Source organism: Myotis brandtii, unplaced genomic scaffold (assembly GCF_000412655.1).
Source record: "Myotis brandtii unplaced genomic scaffold, ASM41265v1 scaffold56, whole genome shotgun sequence".
NCBI lineage: Eukaryota > Metazoa > Chordata > Mammalia > Chiroptera > Vespertilionidae > Myotis > Myotis brandtii.
In genome coordinates, this window is record NW_005370080.1 from 1604950 (window position 1) to 1628357 (window position 23408).

At 46.6% G+C, this 23408-nt stretch overlaps 1 protein-coding gene across 1 annotated transcript in view; it reads left to right on the plus strand.

Moving 5' to 3' along the window:
• GFOD1 (glucose-fructose oxidoreductase domain containing 1) overlaps positions 1–23408 on the plus strand; it is a 118513-nt gene that overhangs the window by 44424 nt on the left and 50681 nt on the right. The window lies entirely within an intron of this gene.

A 23408-nucleotide genomic window follows, 5' to 3' on the forward strand; every position in this document is an offset into this window, starting at 1 on the left:
CTCCCTCCTCCCTCTCCTCCTCTTTGCCCTCTGCTGGGGCTGAATTGTTTCTTTGGTGTGTTTAGCCCCCATCACTGTTAACAGAAGCTGATGCGTCACTGTGTTACTGATGGTAAGTGTGCTGTTACAGGAGGACTGGTGTTCTTCTTATTAATCAGGTTACCTTTGGGGGTGCACTTAATTAGAGGAGGTTGATCTTTACAATGGAGCCGAGCGATGATTACAAGATAAACTCTGCACAAAGTATGAAATTGAAGAAAACTTTAAATTCAAATGTTTTCTCCTTGACTCTCAGATAAGTGTTTCTCCGTGGGATGTGTCACTTACATGTGCTGCATTTCATTTTAAAGACATCTGTTGTTGGTGAGGATCTCAGAGCTGTCGTTTTCCGGGAAGCTTTTCACCAAAAGCCCCACCAGAAACCAGGGGAGACTGAGCCCATCTGTTTGTGGGGGCAGCATGGGTGTCAGAGGATGGAGGATGAGGTGGACATCCGTGCTGGACCTGTGGAGCTGTGCCCCAGGCAACCCCAGCCCAGGTTGCTTGCCTGAGGTCACAGGTAGTTAGAAAGACAGTTGACCCTTGAACAACTCAGTTGGGGCATAAACCCTCCCCCGCCCCCAGTCAAAAATCGTCTTATAACTTTTGACTCTTCAAAAAACTTCACTACTAACAGCCTACTTTTGACCACAAGCTTTACCGATCACATAAACAGTTGAATAACATATTTTGTATGTTATGTGTGTTATATACTGAATTCTTACAATAAAATAAACTAGAGAGAAGAAAATGGTAAGTCAATCATAAGGCAGAGAAAATGCATTTACAGTATTTATTGAAAAAATCATTTGCATCGAAGTGGACCTACATAGTTCAAACCTGTGTTGTTCAAGGGCCAACTGTAGTTAGTGAGAAAAGCCTATTGTTTTCTCGGCTCAGTGGTCTCCGTGACAACCCGGACTTGGCTGATTCTCCGTGAACAGGGGCAAACCATTTGAACCCTGACTGGGCAGTATCGGCTCTGGGCTACAGATGCATCTCCTTTCACCTCCCTGTCCTCCGAGTTTGCCGCAGACATGATTGTAACCCATTTCCCTCTCATTGTTGAGGGTGCCACTGGGCACAGCCCTGTCCCAGCCTCTGTAGGGGAGGCAGCCGGGGTGGGAGAGGGGGTGGGGAGGACAGGACTTAATGTGAAATGCTTATAATATAATGACATTATACAAACCTGGCAGATGAAAATCGTGGAATGACTTCTTCGGAATGGTCTGATTACTTTTAGATTAGCAGATGAAGTAATCAGTGTAACAGGCCACACCCTATCCTTTTTATTCCTGTCCATCTGAAAACCCCGATGGTTGGCAGTGGCTCCCCTCTGTCACTGGGGAGGCAGTAGGGGAGAGAAGAGAGTAGAGAATGCATTGAGAGCAGGACAGGGGCACACCAGGGCAGTTCTGGCAAAGCTGAACGAAGCACTGAAGGATAACAACATAAGCACTTATGTTAAAGTATTTAAAGGGTTCTGCGTTTCTTAAAATGAACTAGGGTTGTTTGGGTAATAACCCAAGCACTGTTTACATAGAAAGCTGTTCTCGGATTTAATGGGAAACATATCTGGTTTTGATTTCTGAAAGTATTTGTTAGCAAAATTGCTGCCAGGAGACCAAGCCAGTCCTGGAATGCAAGGAAGTAGAGCTCTTGGTTTTCTAGAAATGAGGAGTGCTGCCCAAGGGCAGGCCTGGAGAGCAAGTCATGTGGAGATTGATCTGATTACAGTCCAGGAGGTGGGCCTGGCTCACAGGGAACTCATGTTAACCCTTAACTCGGAAGACCTGGAACTGCATGGAAGACCTGGCCAGCTTGGAATGGAAGGGTTGGCCTGGCTTGGATTTTCTATAATAATTATGGCTAGCTTGCTCCTAACGTTCTTCATTTCAGCACGGAGGAAACTATATGTAATCAATTAAGATCACAGCCTCGGAATTAGAGAGACCTGGTTCAGACCCCACGTCCCCCACTTGTCTTAGTGCAGAGGTTCTCGATCTTGACTGTATGTTAGAATCACGCAGGGAGCTCTCAAACTCTGCACACCCAGGCTGCATCCTAGAGCAAGTGGTTATAATCGCTGGGAGTAGAGCACAGATGTGGGTATTTTTTGAAAGTATCCCCCTGCCCCAGGAACGAATAGCCGTATTGGGACTATGGTCTCAGGTGAGACCATGGAGAAGTTGACTAGCTCAGTAGCTGTGCTTCCTCATCTGTAAAGTGAGGAAATATTATCCAAAATATAAATACATATATATATCCCCCACATTCAAAGGCTGTTAAATCGCGTTGTTTACCCATATCTTCAGAAAAAAATCACTTCTACTGTCGTGGTAAACAACCTGCTTCCCTATTTATAATGGTCTGGCCCTCTAGCAACTTCAGTGAGAAATTATAGCTAATTTGCCTACAAACGTCAGGTGGTCATAATAATCTGGCCACTTAGTGTGTGGTTCCTGGGAAGATAAAAAGAGATGGTAAATGCCAGGTGCTCAGTCCAGTGCCCAGCACATAGCAAATGCTCCAGAAACAGCACCCTCATCAGTACTCAGCTTCACCATAAACAAAGAAAACTCCTGAAATGCAGATGGGATATTTGTCACATCCATGAAAAAAGGCTCTGGGGGGCAGTTTTGCATTTTTTTGAGACAGACAGACTGGTGTCCTCTCTCCTGCAGTGGTGTTGCTGAAGAAGGTTCAGAGTCGGAGCCCCTGCTGGGTAGGTCTGCTCAGGGCAGCCGTGCTGCGTTGTCTGACTTTCTCAGATGCAGGCACACCCAACTCCATTTGCAGTGACAGAGACAGGTGATCTTTTATTTTCAATTTTTAATTCTTAGGTCCTCCCTAACCTTTGCCTAGGTATTGCTGCTTGAATCAATCCGATTATAGAGTGTCCAGATAATAAAATATGAGTAAATTTGGGTAATCTATCTCTAATCTTCTACCTAAAACATCTGGACCAGTTCATTCCCAAGTGATTGCTGAAATGGCGTCTCTAGAAGTCAAGAATGCAGACTGGCCTCTGTGTGTATGATTCTGTTCTCATTCACTGATGTGAAATCATGTCTACTTATGAGATAGTGATCTGTGTCTGTATCATCTCCAAAAATATTAATTATAACAAATTAATACCTTGTATCTGGGTTAGCAATTCTGCTCTCAGAACATCACCACTCCCAACTTCACCTTAGTACCAATTCCCACACATCTGTAACCCCAGAGCCTGGTTCAGGGGGTTATGCTGACAACTGTACGAGGCCAGATGTTCACCACTGTGCTGAGGTATGTGTGGGACACTGCAATGATGAGGGCTCATTCCCAGAGTGAATAGAGTTTATAGCACCTCCGTGAGGCTGCGAGAAACCACGAATGCATGGTCTTCAGAACTCAGGAGCTCTGGGTTAGGATCCTAGGTCAGAACTTGGCCACTGAGCCTCAGTTTCCTCATTTGTAAAATGGTAACAGTGGTGCTCATTTCCCAGGGTGGTATGTGGTAAAGGTTAAAATAATATAAATAATATATGTGTCTTGTCCATGCTAAGTGCTCAGTAGTGTAGATTAATATATTAATATTATGTCCAATGTGCATAATGTATTTCATATACAATGTTATATATTATAATTAATATGTTATCATTAAGAGACAAGTCATTCATGTTTTACAATTAAAATTTTTACGCCTTCTTTTTGATAAGGTATAATTTTATATTCATAGATGGTACTGAATTTTCTCTGAGGCTTGGGAACTGGTCTCAGGGGGTTGCAAGATATGATAAAAGTCTGTGAGGGATTGCAAACAGTTCTCCTTGTAAAAAAGGTAATTGCATCCTCAGTTCCTCAACATTTTAACGCTCATTTATGCTCCTTCGTGTGTGACCACTACGTGCACTGGTTCCTGAGTCTAGGTTTGCATAGAGGGAGTACAACTGCGGACGGGGTGGGGTGAGGGCATGTCCAGTGCTGGGGCCATCTGTACTAAATCTACAGGGTCAAGTTTTGGAATGAGGCAGAGCTCAACTCACTGCTGCCCTGGAGGCTCCCTGACTTCCTCCTCCCCACATGTGCTCCCTCAGCATCTCATGCAAGGAGGAATGAGAGTCCCTTCTTCCCCAACCCCAGCACACAGTGGCGTGTTCCTGTCTGGTGTCTAGGGTGCAGCGGCATGCAGCCAGACAGGAGCAATGCCTGTCAAAGGTCATGATCAGCATTTTGGCCTCTGGAGTATTCATTGCTGTACATCTATCTATGATGTGATCATTTGTCTTTTTATTTTTATGTATTATTATTATTTTTAATTTATCTCTGTTGTTGAAAGTATTACAGATGTCCCCTTTCCCTCACCCCTCACATTTGTCTTTTTAAATGGGCTGATTGAGAGGGATCAGGATCTGTACTTTAAACCAATACAGCTGCTCTGCCTAAGACAGTGGACACCAGCCACATGTGACTACTTATGTTTAAAGTGTTGAAAATAAAATAAAATGAGAAACTCAGCCCCTCAGCGGCACTCGCCACATTTCCAGTGCTCGTGGTCACAGGTGGCCCGTGTCTCCCGCACTGGACAGCACAGAGCGTGATGTCCTCACTGCAGAGAGTTCTGGTGCCAATGTTGCATTAGCGGGTGGGTGCCAAGTGAGTTCTAAAGTGACTTTGAGAGGCGAGAGGGTCCTCTTCGAGCCTGTCTCCTGCATTTGCCGTGGTTAGAAGAAGGAAGTTTTCAAAGATAAAACTGCAGTGAGGCGTGGCATATTATCATGGGAACTCATGTTAGAGCAGGGTAAAGAGAAAAGCAGCAGAAATCCCAGCTTTCTTGGATTTTCCCAAAGCTCCAGGCTTTGGAGCTGGAGTTTTCTTTTACTTTCCATAGCTGCCTTCACAGAGACCCGTTGCGTGTGGGTTGGCCTTCTGTCTCTCACAGCCTACTTGTGACAACGCCCTTTTACTCTCAAAGTGACCTTAGGAGGAAAACACAAGACCCTCCTGGACACGGCAGACACAGTTCTGGATCGGAACTTTGCATGAACACAAAGCCTTTGACCGGATGTCACCTAAAATGATCCTGCTTTGTATTTCTCAGGCTAGCCAAGCCTTTTACAAAAGTAACCTGATAGCCTATCAATAGTTCCTGATTGACCAATGGAGAAAATAAACCACAGAATGATTATGGCCCAGCAATTCAGCAAGAGCAACTGAAGTGAAAATCACACCCACCTTTCACCCCTGTAGCTCCACACCTGGGGTTTATTGGGCCCTAGTGGCACAACTGTTCACCGCAGCATTAGTTATAACATTGAATACCCGGAAACACCACGAGTGTCTATGTACAGGGGAGTGGGTGTGTGAATTGTGCCACGATAACACAGTGTAATCTTATGCAACTATCATTTGAATTTGCTTATGCTGATATGGAAATATATCCAAGATATATTAAGTGGAAAACGTAGATGTGAAATAGAATGTATAGCATGACCCCATTTGGTTAATTATTTTTAAAAGATAGATATTCCTGAAAGTTCCATAAGAAACTGTTTACAATCATTTTATTTAGGGAATGGCCAGGGGTTGGAGAGGGGAAAACTTATTTTCACTTTATATTCTACTGTAGTGTTAGACTTTTTAAAAAATACATGTCTGTATTTTGCTTTCATTTTACAATTAAATTTTACTTACATACTTTTGAAATTTAAGTTTTAAAAATTTGTTTCATTTGTATGTATATTTTTTGCGTGTGATTCAAAGTTCAAAGGTCCAAAAGATTAAGCTATGAGATGCTAATCTCCCTCTTTCTCCATCCCCTGATCCTCCAACTCTGCTTCTTGGAGCACCCACTTTACCTATATTGTGCATATTCTTCCAGACCTACTTCATGCATGTATAAAAAAGTGTTTTTAAAGTATATTTTTATTGATTTGAGAGAGAGAGAGGTAGGAAGATGGATATATAGAGAAACATCTATGAGAGAGAAAAGTCAATAGGTTGCCTCCTACACATCCACCGCTGGGGATCAGGCCCCAAACCCAGGCATATGCCTTGACTGGGAATCAAATCAGTGACTTCCTGGTTTGTGGGCTGATGCTCAACCATTGAGCCACATCAGCTGGGCTACAAAAAAAGTTTTTAAAAGTAATTTTCTAATTACACATGTAAACATGAATGCATGTTAAAACCCTCTGACCGTTGCTCCCCTCCCTCTCCCATTCCTGTATTTATAATATTAGGTTTTAAAAAAAGAAAGTTTGTTGTAGAAAAAAACCCCCCACAGCTTTTCCAAGTCTATTAAGCCATAGATAAAAGACAACAGTTCGAAACCCCAGGTTAGCCCATTACGTAGGGCCTGCACTGTGTCCGCAGGAAGTATAATGAAACACATTTATGAAAAGTCACTGCAAAGTTTGGACTGAGTCTAGGTCCTGGGGAAGGCATGCAGTGGGTTAGGCACAGTAGCTGCTTACCAACCAGCACAGAAGTATCACAGCGGTTTAATAACCTGCTTGGTTGTACTGGGAGTGATGCCTGGGCAGACCCACCTGGAGATGTGGTGCCCAAGACTGCAATAGGCTTGTTTGTTTGGAGATAACGGTCTGGTGGAGGACAACACACAGTTGCTTATTTAATTACAATTATACTAAGGAGCTGAAGGAAAAGCAAAAGCATCTACAGGGGTCTGAAGTAGGTCATCAGTAAAAGAAGTCTTGTTTGAAAGGAGAAGATGAGGAGGAAATTAACTTGGAGAAGCAGTGAGGGCAGAGGTAGGAATGGGGAGCAAACTGCATTCCAGGCAGAGGGAACAGCATGTATAAAGCCTTCACATGGTAGTTTTATCATGATTTGATAAGCAGAAGCAGAAGATTTGAGCACCCCTACCACAACCTTCTTCACGGGCTCTCTGTCCCTCCGTGTTTGCATTAGGTGCTTGTTTTTTCTCTAGAACTCTCCTCCCAGGTGGGTAACTAGAGATAGCAGTTGTAGCCTAGCTACAGGCCCCCAGCCCCTTACATGAAGGGCAGGGGGTTGGTTGGTCAGGAGTGCAGCACAGCATGTGCTTGGAGGGGCCCAAATGAGAAAGCTATAGAAAGGGGGTGTTTGGTGGGAGACATGTGCCCCTCAGGATATATGAGTTGGTGCAGTGACCTTTTGCTGCTACGAGTGGGCTGTTGAAGTGAGTCAGATGCCAGCCGAGCATGTGGTGAATTCTCTAGGCTTCTGGCTTTCCAACTACATTTGCCTTGCTGTTTGTTCCTGCTGCTTCCTTCACTGCACAGTGGCCTCCAGCCTGCTTTTCTGAGAATGTGGGCTCCCCTCCATCATGTCCTTAAGGAATGCCCTCCCTGCTCCATCTGTCTCACTGATTCCTACTGGCCTTTTAAGAAGTAGTTGAACATCACCTCTCTGGGGGACATTTACTCCTCCCTCGAGTCCCCCAAGCCCAGAGTCTGGCACTTAACCCCCAAGTATACACAGTGCCTTTCATTTGCCCCACACCTTGTAGCGACAATGTCTGCCTGTGACTTCCATGCTCTCCTAGGACATGTGCTGTTCAGGTCTGTGCTGGCTCCCCGTCATGTTCAAGGGCTGGCGCAGCTGTACAAGAAGGCTCAGAAAATGTTTGTTGAATGAATGGTCCGCAGGCAAGCACCTTTAGGAACCAGAGCAGGTGATACTGTGTGGACTGGAAGAACCTTAGAGCTTTAGTGGAGGGTCTGTTCTCTGCTGACCCTCAGGAGAGAATGGGGAGGAAGCCATAGGTGCCCGGGTCACGGTGGTAGAGACACCCTGAAGAGAGAGAGAACGTGATGTGGAGTGGAGGTGGAGAGAAAGGGAGCACGTCGCCTGTGAAAGCTCCCTGGCAGGCTTCCTGCCATGGAAGCCCTCCTGCAGGTCAACCCAGTGGTCCTTATCTGGGAGAGTTTGCCCCCGAGGGAACATTTGACACTGTCTGGAACATTTTTAGTTTCCTCAACTGGGGAGGTGCTACCAGCATCTAGTGAGTGGAGGCCAGGTCAGCCAGCCCCACGACACGGAAACATCCTGCACAGTGGACCATGGCTTAGCCCCGTGTTGATTGCATAGACTAGGGCTGGATGTGTCAATGATGAATGTTTCTAATTAACCTAGACATATGACCATTGACATTCTACAGCAGTGGTTCTCAACCTTCCTAATGCTGCGACCCTTTAATACAGTTCCTCATGTTGTGATGACCCCCAATTTCATGTTACAAATTGAACATAATTAAAGCATAGTGATTAATCACAAAAAAATATGTAATTATATATGTCTTAGGCGACCCCTGTGAAAGGGTCATTCGACCCCCAAAGGGGTCGCGACCCACAGGTTGAGAACTGCTGTTCTACAGGATGTTTTATGACCAGAGAGCTTGAGAGGAAGTCGGTTTGTGGGCAGATTGCTACGTTGTTCATTGAAGCCTTTTGCCTTCTCTCACGGTGTTGACCCAGGTTTGGTAGTGTATATGGTCAGGGAGTGGGACAGAGAGGTACTCTGGAGGTAGAGGCTGCAAAATCCTCTGTGCTGCCCACTCCCAGAGCAGCCACAGTGGCCAAGTGCCATCATGCACAGGCCTGTGACAGTCATGAAACTCCAAGGAAAACCAGGTAGGAGGGGGTCCTGATAAGAGGAAGGTGCTCTGGACTGAATGTTGTGTCTCCCTCAAATTCTTACGTTGAAGCCCTTACCCACTTTGTGAGGGTATTTGGAGGTGAGAACTGTGGGAGGTGATTTGGTTTATGTGAGGTGAGGAGAGGGAGACCCCCATGATGGGATTAGTGCGATTCTAGAGGTGGCACCAGAGAGATGCTCTCTCTCCCCATGTGAGGGTACAGGGAGAAGGGGACCCACTCAGTCTGTGGTATCTTGTTATAGCAGCCTGAATGGATGAGATGAGGCCAAAGGACTGGATGGGGAAACCCTCTCTCTCCCCATGTGAGGGTACAGGGAGAAGGGGACCGTCTGCAAACCGGAAGAGGGCCCTCACCGAGAACGTGACCACACCGATCTCAGGCTTCCAGCCTGCAGAACAGTGAGAACTGTTTGTTGGTTAAGCCACTCAGTCTGTGGTATCTTGTTATAGCAGCCTGAATGGATGAGATGAGGCCAAAGGACTGGATGGGGAAACCGTTTTTTGACTTTGCCTTTTCTAAAGTTTCCTTCCTATGTGGGGGAAAGCCCAGTCCTTCCTTCCTGTGTGTTTCCTCCCTGTGAGTCTTGTTTACTGCTCATACCGAACACTACTTCTGACCCTTCTGAGTTTTTTGACTTTGCCTTTTCTAAAGTTTCCTTCCTACGTGGGGGAAAGCCCAGTCCTTCCTTCCTGTGTGTTTCTTTACTGCTCATACCGAACACTACTTCTGACCCTTCTGGTCACTAAACGTGTGGAGGTGTTTTTCTTTCACACCAAGCAATTCTTTGCAACACCATCTGGGTGTCCTGCAATTAACTCAGTTCTGACGCTATCTTCCTGGAGATAACATCAGATCCCACAAGTTAAGGGTTTAGTCCCACAAGACACCTCCCCCCGCCCCTCCACCCCCTCATACTTCAGGTGCTATTCACCAGCCAGACATCTATGCTTCTGACCAACGGGCTACAGATGGGAGGTTCCCCTAACCCCCTTCTTGGGTTCAGTTAATTTGCTAGAGAGGCTCAGAGCTCAGGGATGCTTACTTAGGTTTACTGGTTCACTAAAGGATTTGATAAAGGGTTCAGGTGAGCAGCCAAGTGCAGGAGCTGTTGCCTCCATGGAGTTGGGCTGTGTTGTGCACCCAGTACAGATGTGCTTGCCCACCTGGAAGCTCTCTGAGCCCATCTTTTGGGATTTTTGTAGGCATGGCTGATAATTAACTTCCCCTTCTTCAAGAAAATGGGGGGCAGGGCTGAAAATTCCAGCTTCTCATTATGGTTTGCTCCTTCTGGTAACCAGCCCTCATCTAGGAGCCACCCAGAGCCACCTCGTTAGAGCAAAGGACACTCCTATCACCAGGAGATTGCAAGGGTTTTAGGATCTGTGTGTCAATAAGCAGGGGTTGGGGAGGGGTGTGTGGAGAAACCTGTGTGTATAATCTCACTGCAGCCTAGATGAAGGCAGGACAGAGGGGTTAGGACACGTGACTAAAGAAAGAGCACAGAGAAAATGAAAGTCTGAACAAGTAATGTGAAAGTGTAGCTATCGAGGTGGGGTTGACCATGCAGTCTTCGGATGATGAGAGGATATGAGAGGCAGAGAGCAAAGACTAAGAGGTCTGGGGTTCACTCCTGACTCTGGCTAAGTATTTCTGAGCCTCAGTATCCTCATCTGCAAAATAGGTAAAAATAATAATCCTTCCTTGGCTAGACTGGTGAAGATTAGAAACCATGACCCCATAGCACCCAGCACAGACAGTGATAAAGCAGGACCTGCCACCATCGTCACCAGCATCACCACCCTCGGGCACCACAGATTTCAGTCTCCCTTCTCCAATTCACCTTTCTTCATGGGATATTGCATGGTGATTCAAAATGAACAATGCCAAACCCAACGACCCTGACTCAGTCCCACTCCCAGCACCTATTAGCTGTTGACCTTACGTAAATGTCTTAACCTCTTGCTCTTTGCTTCAGGTTCCTTAAGTATAAATGGGTTTTGGATATTAAACAAGGTAAAGCACATACCAGGCTTTAGCACAATGACTGGGTAATAGAAAGGACTGACCCTTGGAAGTCACATAGCACCATTTCCTCTGCATTTTTAAAAATTATTGCATCAGTTACAAAGAACCATCCAAATTCAAGGGGAAGGCCATAGATTCTACCTCTTCATCAGGAAGTAGCAAGGCTCTGGAAGTATATATGAGACTAGAAATACTCAGGGATGCTTACTTAGGTTTACTAAAGGGTTTGATAAAGGGTTCAGGTGAGCAGCCAAGTGCAGGAGCTGTTGTTTTCATGGAGTTGGGCTGTGTCGTGCACCCAGTACAGATGTGTTTGCCCACCTGGAAGCTCTCTGAACCCATTGGTTGCAGGCTCGTTCCCGGTGGGGGCCTATGCTTTTAAATAGTAAATTAGTTCTGAAATTCTGACTGGCAATTCTTGAAAATCTGACTGAAATCAACAAATAATATTTGTCTTAGAGGAAAACAACCTAGACGATTTAAAGTCAGTAACTCTAGTTTTTCCTCTCGAATTTAAAAACCACCAAAAAGCCCTAGCTGGTTTGGTTCAGTGGATAGAGCGTCTGCCTGCGGACTGAAGGGTCCCCGGTTCAATTTCGGTCAAGGGCACATGCCCAGGTTGCGGGCTCGATCTCCAGTAGGGGGGGTGGAGGTGGTGGCCGATCAATGATTCTCTCTCATCATTGATGCCTCTATCTTTCTCTCCCTCTTCCTTCCTCTCTAAAATCAATTTTAAAAAAACCCACAAAAAACTTTTGAAAAACAGAATTTGCCATACCGAGATATGTGTGTGTGTGCATGTGTATATATGCATATGTGTATAATAATATTTGTATAATAATGTGTCTATGACATATGTTCATAATATATAAATATATGAATATATAAAACAGATAAATGCTTTACAAGATAATACTGCCGTTATCACACGTGATATATTCTATTTTCTGTTCTATTCTTTTAAGAAGGATGTTTCTCACCAGTCCACTCAATCAGTTTCATAGCACACTCTTGTGCCCTGGTCTAGGTCTTCCAGAAAGCCCTGGGCCAACAGCCGTTTCTAAGAACTGCAGTGTCTGAGCCATGCCCAGAGGCCAGGGCAGCACCCGAGTTTCTGGCCAAGCTTTCTGCAGCAGCAGCACCTGAGCGACTCCTAGTTCCCGGCCAGGGGGAAACTCAAGCCTCCTGCCTGAGAGGACCGGGGAGCTCCCATTCTCAGACGTCCTCTTCCTTTGCATTAACCAGGCAGTGGGCAGTTCTGAGACAGCAACCGGTGGGCAGATTAACCGGTTAACGGTGTGCAAAGGCACCAACTCCTGAGTGCAGCCACCCTTTCATGCTGGGGCCACACAGCCCCTTGGCCGTGCCAGTGCCTGCCACACAGGAGCCGGCTCCTCCCTGCAACCCCTTGTGTCGCTTCCCGGCAAGAACCCAGGCCCCTGACTGGGGGGTGTGCTGTGGCCAGCCAGGGCCTCTGGTTCAGCAGGTCGATATCCTTAGTTTTCTCTCTTTCGTGGAGTTGACGGATCCCCGCCCACCTTGATTTCTCTTGGGAGAGCATCTTTGTGGCTGCAGCCTGGGCTCATTTTCTTAGGGGGCTTGTCTGGGTTTCTAGCAAGCTTGCTTCGCATGTTTAGGGACTTTGGTTCTAATCAAGATATTTAGGCCCACTTTTTGGGTGTCAGGAACCTTCTTGTCCACCATGGTGCTTTTTAGCCAGGCCAGAGAAAAAGCAGGCAGGAAGCTGTACATAGGGGATAGGTAGGATATCTTGTTTTTAGAAAAATGGAATAATCAGAAAGTGCTCAGCTCCTGTGCTGGGCACAGGGGTTGAGAGAGGAAAGTGCCCTGCAGAGGGGTAGGTCATCAGCAGTGGCCCCTGCCCCTGCCCCGGCGGGCCCGGCTCTGCCCGCTTCCTGATATAAAACCTCAAGCCTTTGGTTTTTTCGAGGCGGTCTTTAAAGTGCTGGGCGTAAAAGGGAGTGGAAACGAAATGCTGGCGCAGTCACCTGGCTGCCTGAGATCGGGAGGCGACAGGAAAATGAAAACATCACATTTGCGTTTCCACTGCTGGCCACAGGCTTCGGTGGCACCTCCTCCCCTCTCTGCTCACACACCCTCCCCACTTCCTCCCCAGCCCCCTCTTTTCTCACCACTCAGTGACTAGTGCCACCCTGGGCTGCGTAAGGCTCAAATTTTGTCAAAAGAGGTGCCGTGCCGGGGCCAGAGCAAGGGAAGTTTCAGTGAGGCTGCAGGGCCAAGGACAGAAAGGACCGCCTTCTACAGACGCCGGAAGCGGGCTGCGTCTCCTTTCCTTCTCTAACACCAGGAAGACGTGGTTGAGGGCAGAGGCAGCCTGCTTCCTCCTGGGCTTCTCTGTCTATGGTGCCCAGGACTCCCAGGCTGTGTGCCTTGGCATGTTGAGGCGATGGAGCTGGGAGCGCCGTCCGGCCGTCCGGCACTGTGGGCTGCCGGCTGGGAGTCATTCGGAAGGGAACTGTCAGGGACTGGCCATTTTACTCTTTGGCATTGTTGACCTTCATGTTTAGTGGTCCCTTCCCATTTGGGGGCCACGATGTCACAAGGGTTAGTTTGGGGTCCAGGGACCTGCTAATGATGGAGAGGTGCCCATCAGGGCCCCAGGCATCTGACATGTGCACAGTCCAGGGGAGCTCTGTGCCTAGCAGAGGGTGGCCTAGACCCTCTATTACAGTGGTTCTCAACCTTCCTAATGCCGTGACCCTTTAATACAGTTCCTCATGTTGTGGTGACCCCCAACCATAAAATTATTTTCGTTGCTACTTCATAACTATAATTTTGCTACTGTTATGAATCATAATGTAAATATCTGATATGCAGGATGTATTTTCATTGTTACAAATTGAACATAATTAAAGCATAGTGATTAATCACAAAAACAATATGTAATTATATATGTGTTTTCCGATGGTCTTAGGCGACCCCTGTGAAAGGGTTGTTCGACCCTCAAAGGGTTTGAGACCCACAGGTTGAGAACCGCTGCTCTATTACCTAACATGATGGCGCCATTTGTGAAATGTGGGTATCTCAGACCTTTGGAAATGGAATGTCCCAAAGACATCAGAGAAGTTTGCTACAAGCAGTACTTTGTAGAATCAAGTTTTTAATGGTTCACAGCTCACTCATGTCTATTATCTCCCTTGAGCCTTCCGTTTGTCATTTTGGATTTTTTGCAGTTATTGGATTTTCTGAAAGTCAAGCCCTCATAGAAGCATTTTCTATTCAGAGGCTTGAGGTGAACAGAAGACATGCGGCCCTGGATTCTGGGTAGACTGCATGACCTTGAGAATGTAATTTCAAGATGATTCACTCAAACTGGAAAAATTCAGTGTGCAGTGAGCCCGTTACCTCGAGTTTGTTCCGTGGCCTCCCACAACACATGACATCAGGGTCATTTCCAACCTCCTTGTGGTTTTCATAAATGCTTTCCCATAGTTTGCTCATCACAGCAACCACATAAGGTAAATACTGTTATATTCCTGCTCTGCAGAGGAAAAACGGAGGCCTGGCGGTGTTAAATAACCTGTCCTAAGACACAGGTAAGAAGAGAAGAGGCTGAGACTGGAACCTCAGCCTCCGGGCACTAGGGCCGCCTTCTTTCCCCAGTGGGCACTGCCAGCCACTCTCAGAGCAGGAGAGAGCTGCGGAGAACTTGCGGCTTCTGGCAGTGGCTCTCTGTCCTCTGTCCTAGCTTAGTTCCCAGTGTCCATCCTGCGTGTTAGGTCCCGAGTTGCTCCTTGCTTGGGACTGGCCTCATCAATCCATGCAGCCCTCTGCTTCCGCTCACCCCAGGCTCTGTGACATGCCCTTCTTGCGTGCCTGCAGAACACCGGTGGGGTATTCATTCAGCATCCCAGGGGGCCCAAGCCAGCTTCCCAGGCTTCAGAGGGGCAGGCGATGTACCTGGGACCTCGGCCGGCTTCAGGAAGTCAGAGGAGAGAATGTGGTCGTTTTCTGGTAGGTCTGTGTCTCACCCCAGGTAGAGCTTCTACTTCACCTTGTGACCAGATGACACAGTAAGGGCTGGGTGGGATGAACCCTGGATTGGCTGTTTCCATGGCTTCCTGGCACTCATGTCTTCTGTATTGTAGGGCCAGGCAGTCTGGGCCGTGGCTTCCTTGTATGTGACCTTCTTGGCTCACAACTTTGTTGTGGGAGGCATAGCGGAGCCAGGGGGCAGGGGAGAGAGCTGGAGACCCATTCTCGGCTCACTCACCTGCTTCCCACAGTGTACGGCTCCCATCAAACCTGGTGATATGGGCCTGTGCCTCGACTGTGAGCAGAGTGGCCCAGCCCCTGGCCTCTTTCCGGAAAGCACTGGTGAACATAGCTGTCGTTTAATTGTAATTTCTAGAAGAGCCACATGTATACTTCTTCCAGCTGGCTTTCTGGTGGGATTTGACAGGGGCCGCGGTGGGAGCGCTCAGGGCAGGTGAGCTTTTATCAGTCATATACCAGCTTCAGCAGTTTTACTTTTCAGATGCATATTTCAAAATTTATTCGATCTAATATTTTTAGTTAGATCAAGAATATTTCACTAGCGCTTTTGTTTTTTCCCTGAATAGAAGTGCTTCTCACTGTGCCGTGCATATTTCCATAAAAGTCGGGAAGCTAATTTTATGGCTTAACTAAGAAAGTAAAGGTCTGTATTTAATATATGAAAATAGAACATGCATGGAATGGAGACCTTGAAGCTTTTAAACCTGAACAAGGACTGTGACTTTTGTTTACTTCTCTGAGTAACCCCACAAGGGACTTTAACAAGCTCACAATCTTCCTATTTTTTTTTCATGAATAAAGTTTTTTTCCAAAAGAAATTTTGAAGTTGGGGAGTGTCTTCCAGTGAGAACTAGAAGACCTACTAGACAAATTCAAGAAGAACTATAATCACTCCCCGCCCCCCAATTTTTATTGTGGTAAAATACACATCATATAAAAGTTGTCATCTTAACTTTTTTGAGTGCACAGTTAAGTGGTATTAAATACCTTCTTAATGATATGTAACCATCACCATCGCCCACCTCCTTCATCTTATAAAACTGGGGCTCTCAAACCAGAAACAATAACCCCCAATTTCCCTCTCTCTCCAGCACCTGGTAGCCACCATTCTACTTTCCCTATGATTCTGACTATGTACCTCATGTAAGTGGAATAAAATAATATGTGACCCTTTGTGGCTGGCTTAATTCACGTAACATAAGGTCCTCAAGGATCGTCCAGGAGGACAACTCATGCTGTAGCATGTAACAGAATTTCGTGTCTTTTTAAGGCTGAATAATATTTTATCTATCTATAACTTTTAAAAAATATTTTTTATTGATTTCAGAGAGGAAGAGAGAGAGAGAGAGAGAGGAAAATCAATGATGAGAGAGAACCACCGATCAGCTCCCTGGACACGGCACTTTGTGAGTGCCAAGTTCATTCCCATCCACACTCTTCCTCCTGGAGGATATGTATTTAGAACAGCATTCGATGTAGAAGAAATAGGCAGTTACAGCAAGCTGGATTTAAAACAGTTCCTGGGTGAAATTTCTAGTCACACACAGTCTACCCTGCTGGCTGTTTCCAGAATTGTCAAACCTCTGTTAGGCATTCCCACCATAGCACCTCCTCCTTTTTCTAGGAGAAAATTCTTGCTAGGAATCCCTGCCCACTGGTTCCCTGTGGCTTCCAGGAAAGCCTTTTTAGTTTAAACAAAGGACCCAGCCCACTGGTATCGGGTGAACACAGGCTTCCTTCTGAGATGGAAATGATCCCAATCAAAGGGACAGTGGGTTTCTTTTCCTTTCTCCTGTTTCCTTCTTCTCTCCACCTGAAACAGCTAGTGACTTACTTGCAAAGGGTCAAGTATAGACGTGAAAGCATCTCTGCTTTTTGGGAGGTGTCTACTTCTGTATCGGGAGGCATTATTTAAAATAGATGCCAAGTAAGTGGGGAAGTGGGGGGATGAAGGAGGGATGTATTGGGGAGCGACTGGGTTCAGAGCTGTGGAGGGAATGGAGACTCACTGCTAGCACCCGGGGACACTAGGCCTCACTTAGTAAACCTCAGTGTCCCCTCTGCGGGTAGTGCTCTCCCAAGTCCCTTACAGCCGTACGGTTTCTGCCAAGTCCGTTTCTTTCCTGAGAACCTCGCTGGGCAGCCTGTGTTCCATGGGCCTCTGCTTCCACTGGGGTTTTCACGCATCACAGACCATCAAAGTGAACTTGCTCTTTTTATGTTGCCAGAACTTAGCGTTGATTGCAGCCCTGATTAAAGAAGGGGATGATTAGAGGAAAGGGAGACTCTGTATGTTTGCCAGTGTTTGTGCCTGTATGTTTATGTGTGTTTGTACCTGTCCATGCATTGTGTTTGTGCCTTATGTATTTACACGTGTGTTTTGTGTGTGTTTGGCATGTATGTGAGTGTGTGAGTAGGCCTGAGTGTGTGTGTGTCTGAGCACGTGTGTAGAGAGGTGTAAAGGGGGAGGGGTCCCAACCAATCTCTAGTATTCTGAGAGCCTGTTGATTTATTTGGTTCTGTCCTTGGGTATATTTCTCCTGAAATGAATTATAGGTCAATCACTTCAGATTTTGCCCCTTGGTGATTCCCAGAGGAAGAAACCGGTTATCGATCTGCCCATCACATGCTGCTGCTGTTTGATTGACAGCCCTGGAGAAAGGCCGCCCTTGCCCAGCAAACCCTTTTGGACTCTCATGAGAGACCCCCCTTCGGCAGGACGGGCTTCCAGCCCAGGTCCGAGCAGCCCCCACTGTGACGGTCCTCCTGCCGGGCTTGGAGCATGGTAGATACTAAAACATGCTGCCTGGAGCACAGAACGATTTTTCCACCTGCCTCTCGGAGGGGAGGCTAATGCAGCAGTAGTTCGTGTGGAGAGAACAGAGCTCATGGGTGACATGTGCCTTTTGAGCAATTGGCAAATACAGGGGTTGGGGTGGTGGAAAAAGGATTGATGCGGCTTTTCTGAAAATATGGGCGGATATGCAGTCTCCTGCTGAAAGGTAATTAAGTATTTCTTTTACTCAGATTTTTATATGCATGTGATAACACCAATGGGGAAAAAAGCTTAGAAAATGATCCATTATATAGATGTACCACACTTTCTTTAATTACAATAAAAATGTTCTGTCTACCCCTTACTGAACATTCGCTGTGTGCCAGGCACTGGGCTAAGAGTTTTACATGCATTATGATTCTTTTTTTTAAAATCATCACTGGAGGATATGTTTATTGATTCTAGAGAGAAAGGGAGGGAGAGGGAGAGAGGGAGGGAGGGAGGAAGAGAGAGAGACAGAGAGAGAGAGAGAGAGAGAGAGAGAGAGAGAGAGAAACTTTGATCAGTTGCCTCCCGTATGCACCCTGACTGGGGATCAAACCCACAACCTAGGTTTGTGCCCTGATCAGGAATCGAACCTGTAACTCTTTGGTGCACAGTTTGACGTTCTAACCATCTGAGCCACACAGGCCAGGGCTATCATTCCTATTTTTAGATATTTAGGTTGTATCCAGCCTTTTCTTTCTTACAAAGAGTGCATAGGATGTCTTCGCACATAACTCTTTGCCTGATTTATGACATCCTGTTTAGAGTAGATTCCTGTAAGCACAGTTACGGGGCATGGAATTAAAACAAACACTCTGGAAACACATCGCAGCATTGCGCTGGTGCCACCTTAGACTCCCACGGGAAGGAGGTGCATGCCTGTGCCTACTCCCTCCCCAAAACTCTGAAAAATCAGTCTTTTGTTGAACTAGGGGCACCAGACTGCTGCATCAACAGAAGTCCCAGAAGTTAAGATAAACACCTGACAAAGTTGATTCTAGGGACTTAGGAAGAGACAGCAGCCCTTTTCCTGGGTTTCCATACGTTGCGAGTTAGAGGCATTGCTTTGGAGAGGGGAAGCGTGCCTTTCTTCCCATGGAGCCGGATGTTTTCAGGAGGGCTCTGGGCCCGTCTCGGTCCATGGCAGCTCTTCTTCCCTCTGCCCTGCCCTTCCTCTCGGCTTCCTTGCAATCCGCTCTTAAGCTGGAAAGAGGTGGGTGGATCTTCCCCTGAGAGAGGCCTGAGGGCCTGGGCCACGCTTGGGACCTGAGCAGTCGGAAGCCCTCTCCCTCGGCAGGCTTACCGCCGTTCCCTCTCCCTCGGTCTCCCTGCCTGGCCTTGTGTGGCATGCCCTGAGCTTGGCTGTCACCTTGTAGAAGGGCTATGTGGGTAGATGGGAGGATATATACTTGGAAACAAATCTGTATACAAAGAAGCCAGTGGCTGAGCTGGCCTTTGGTTTTCTAGTGGAAACCGTGTTTTCTCCATCCAGACCTAGTTTAGGTGCATGGGTTTAGTCCATGCTAGCTAAAACATACGTACTGAGTGCCTTCTCTGTGCCAGCCATTGTCCCAGTCACTGGAGACAGGACAGCAGCACATCAAGTGCTGCCACATGGAGCTCACACACCTTTCACGGGGAGAGAGAAATACTAAAGGAATGACTGCAGCCCCTCATTCACAGCTGGCCATAGGTGCTGTGTCCAGGAGCAGAGCAGGGCAGGATGGAGAGTGATGGGTGGTAGGGTGAGGGAGGTGCTGGCTTCCCTGGGTGGTCAAAGAAGGGGTCTCAATGTTTCAGTAGAGATTTGAAGGAAGCTAGGGAGTGAGGCACGAATGTTTTGGGGCAGTCCCAGAATGAATGGTCCAGGTGGAGGCAACAGTAAGCCCCAAGGAACGGGAGTGTGTTTGGCAAGTTCCAAGACAGTGAGGAGATTGTAGGCAGGAAGGGCATGAGCAAGGGGGAGAAGTCAAGGAGGGAGACTCGGGGCTGTGGAGGAGGAGGCACTGTGACGGACTCAGGGTTCAATGTCATACGTACTGAGGGCCCTTGGAAGGTTGATAGGAGGTGATGTGATCTGAAGTCCTGTTCGAAGAGGCTGGCCCTGGCTCTGGTTTGCATTCAGCAGGGATGGAAGCAGGGAGACCAGCAGCTGTTGCCACTGTCCAGGTCGGGGAGGATGGTGGTAGCGGGGGGAGTGAGGAGTGGCCCATTTGGGAGCACACACTGCAGGGAGGTCAGATGCCAGTCACCTTCACTCTGTCCCTTGGGAGCAGAGCTCTGGCTGGTGGGGGCCTGGACATCTTGGTACCCTTCCTTCCCCAGGGAAGAGTAGGAGCCTCTAGAGTAGTCTGTTCCCTCTTTGGAACATTGACCTCCAGGTATCAGTCACAGTTTTTACCAATCCTCACATCCACGTCCTTGTGGAAAGATGCTCAGCTCTCAAATTGGCACCAATCTTTCCTTTCAAGTTTTTTCTTCAACAGGAAATGCAGTGGCAGTCCAACGCGACAGCCTTCTGTTTCTTTTCCTCCATGCCAAGCCTTCTGCTTGGGTGGGGGGGGGGTGCGGGGGGACTTAAGAAAAAAACAAACAAATACAAAACCAGGAACCACCTGCTGGAGTTCCCCAGCTACACCGTCTGACCAGGAAACACTGAACAGACAATCATCAGGATGTGTTTCAATGTCTGTCAGCTTCAGCACCTGTTTGACTTCCTTCTAGGGCTTTGCATTATTGATAATATTAGTAAAACAGGGCTGGAAACATTTCCCAGGCTAACAGGAAGGCCTCACAGACCAGTGCTCAGGAGACCGCGGTGTTTGTTCTACCTGCCAGATGTGTGCCTACAGGTGTTCGTCCCCGCTGAGTCTGCTTCTTCATCTTTGACACGAGTCCTAGACAGCTTGATCCTTAGGTGCCTCTCAGTTCTAACATCTTACAATTCTAAGTACGAATGAGAAATAAGGAGCAGAGGTGACTGATGAAACCACTACTCTGGGCTTTAGGAAAGAGACTCTTTCAAGTGGTGGCCCAGGTCACAAGCTCCAGGGTGTCACCCTGTAGGGCCTCCGCATTCGTTATTTGCAGGGTATCAGAAGCTGTACGACTTCATTCATTCTGTTAAGGAAAGGTGAGCAAACTGTAGACTGGACATAAATCTTCTTCCACGCACAGAGAATCATCTCTGATGGCTATGTATTCTGCACAAGGAGCTAATTTGATCAGTCATGTGTCAACCAGGCTGTGTGTCTGGCTTGAGTTTTGCATCTCAGAAGAGAAATTAATGAGAGGACAATTACCCACCTAAGAGATGGCTGTTTCCTCCAGTTCCAGCCTTCTCTCCCCCGCCCCCTATTCCCTGTGTTGTTATGATTTATAGGCTTGCCTGTCCCCTGCAGTGGCTTTGGTGTAAGACTTTACCAAGTAGGCAAGTGGCTGGCTTCCAAAGATGACATAACAGTCTTAGTCCAGGCTGAAGCCAGGCCAGGTAGGCCCGATGCCTTTCTCTCTTCTTACCTACAAGTCAACATGTTCTCCTAGGCATAGGAGGTGGGAGACAAGGATTCACCCTAAGAAAGTCCCTTTCTGCTCTTACCATGTTTTCCTTTTCTAAGTACTCCTGCTGCCTATTGTGTGAAATTCATTTGTATGTTGATGAAAGTGGCCCCTGTTTTCCAGAATGCATTCTTACTAGAACGAGTGGGTGTGTTCTACACTGAGGGGAGGGATTATACTATGTCAGCGTAATCATTTCCCAGCAGGTTTCCAATCCAGGCATGCATTATTGTTTCAATGATGATGTGGTGACTGATAGCGTTATTCATGCTGTGTGGTTGAGAGAACCCATGTTCCGGCAATTCTTTTCCTGCTGCGTTTATGAGAAGCCGTCCCTGGGCTCAGGGCTTTGTTGCTGTTTTGAGCCTGCCATTGTTCTGGGTCTTTGTCTGACAGGCTGCATGATGCAATGGGAACGCTCCATGCTAGGTGACGCCGTCTGCACTGGCAGCATTGCTGCGTTGGTGAACAGAACTAGTACTTTGTGTTTTCAGGTAAGTTCTCTGGCTTTGTTCTTGGAACTGAGTTAAATCAATTGGACCAGTCAGCAATTGTCAGGTTCTTTGAGGAACTATTTCTAGACTTAGTCACGGGAAGTAGATAAGACAATGCACCCAAGCATGGAGTACTAGAGCAAGCATGTCAAACTCAAAGGCTAACACGGGCCAAATAAACAAGGTTTAAGTTTATGTGGGCCACAAAAAAACAAAAGCTTCAATTTTCATAGAAACATAGGTTTATTTCGATAGAGACATGCTGAATACAAAGGGCTGAAATAAATGAGTAATCATTAACATAAAATAATAGAACATTTTAATAAAAATTAATATTTTTTCTTGAACATTAACTTACCAGACACTGAATAACTGCACAAATTAATAAGCATAACGCAAATAAACCTATTTTTCCTGTTCTCCGAAAGGGAAATATTTCCAGTTGCGCACACCAAACAAGTCAGTACAAGATTAATGACGTGGCAATTGGCTGCTAAAATATTCACTGCTAGTATTAGTGGAGAGAAATGGTGCGCCTGCGCGTAAGGTGCATAGGGAAATGAATGCAACACGATTATAGTAATCAGTCATTAGTGAACATTGTAGTTCGTTATTAATAATTATGTATAACAGGATATTGTAAAAATTAAGTTATGAAATTTTTATTAAAACGTTTCTTACATACTGTTATATTGGCTGGGCCGCAAAAATATTCTCGCTGGCCACGAGTTTGACATGCTTGCTCTAGAGTACAGAGCAACCTACCATACCATGTGCTTCTTATTGAGAACATTATCTTTCAAAGTGCATGTGTATAGTAGGTACCCTATAAAGAAACTGACTACAGTGGGGCCTTGACTTACGAGTTTAATTCGTTCCGAGACCGAGCTCGTTAAGGAGCTCATTAAGGAGCTCGTTAACTCAAATTACTCTATCAACTCAATGCAAAAAATCGGCGGAGAGACAGCTGGTATCTCAAAAAACTCGTTAGTTGGGACACTCGTAAGTCAAGGCCCCACTGTACTTGATTTAATCCTGTTCTTTGGTTAAATGATCATTATAATTTAGAAGTGATGATGATGATGATGATGCAATAGTTTGAGAAGCCAGTGGCAGTGTCTGAGCTGGGTTCTTCCTTGGGCCCCATTTATTCAATCAGCAAAGGCTGCTCACACACTTATCTTGTATATACTTCTCAAATCTGCCACTTTTCTCCGACCCCATCCCCATTACCCTAGGCCCGTGGTCGGCAAACTGCGGCTCGAGAGCCACATGCGGCTCTTTGGCTCCTTGAGTGTGGCTCTTCCTAAGCCTTAGGAGTACCCTAATTAAGTTAATAACAATGTACCTACCTATATAGTTTAAGTTCAAAAAATTTGGCTCTCAAAAGAAATTTCAATCTTTGTACTGTTGATATTTGGCTCTGTTGACTAATGAGTTTGCCGACCACGGCCCTAGGCCATCGCTGCTATGCCACGCTTGGACAATGCACGTAAAATTCTTAGCGCAGAGCGTAGCATATCGTAGTCTCAATGAAGGGTAGACATAAAATGTATATTGTGAATTGAAGAAAGTGTGATACATCTATATGAGGTAACATTTCTTGATTTAAACATTTCAGAGACTCCCTATCACCATTAGGGTAAAAATCAAATTTTCTTCCTGGACATGCAGCTCTAGCCCATACCCAACTCTACCACCTCACCCAATGACACTTTCCCTTTTGCGACGGCACACCAGCCTTACTGACTCTCTTTCATTTCTCAGCCCCATGAAACTTCTCCCGGG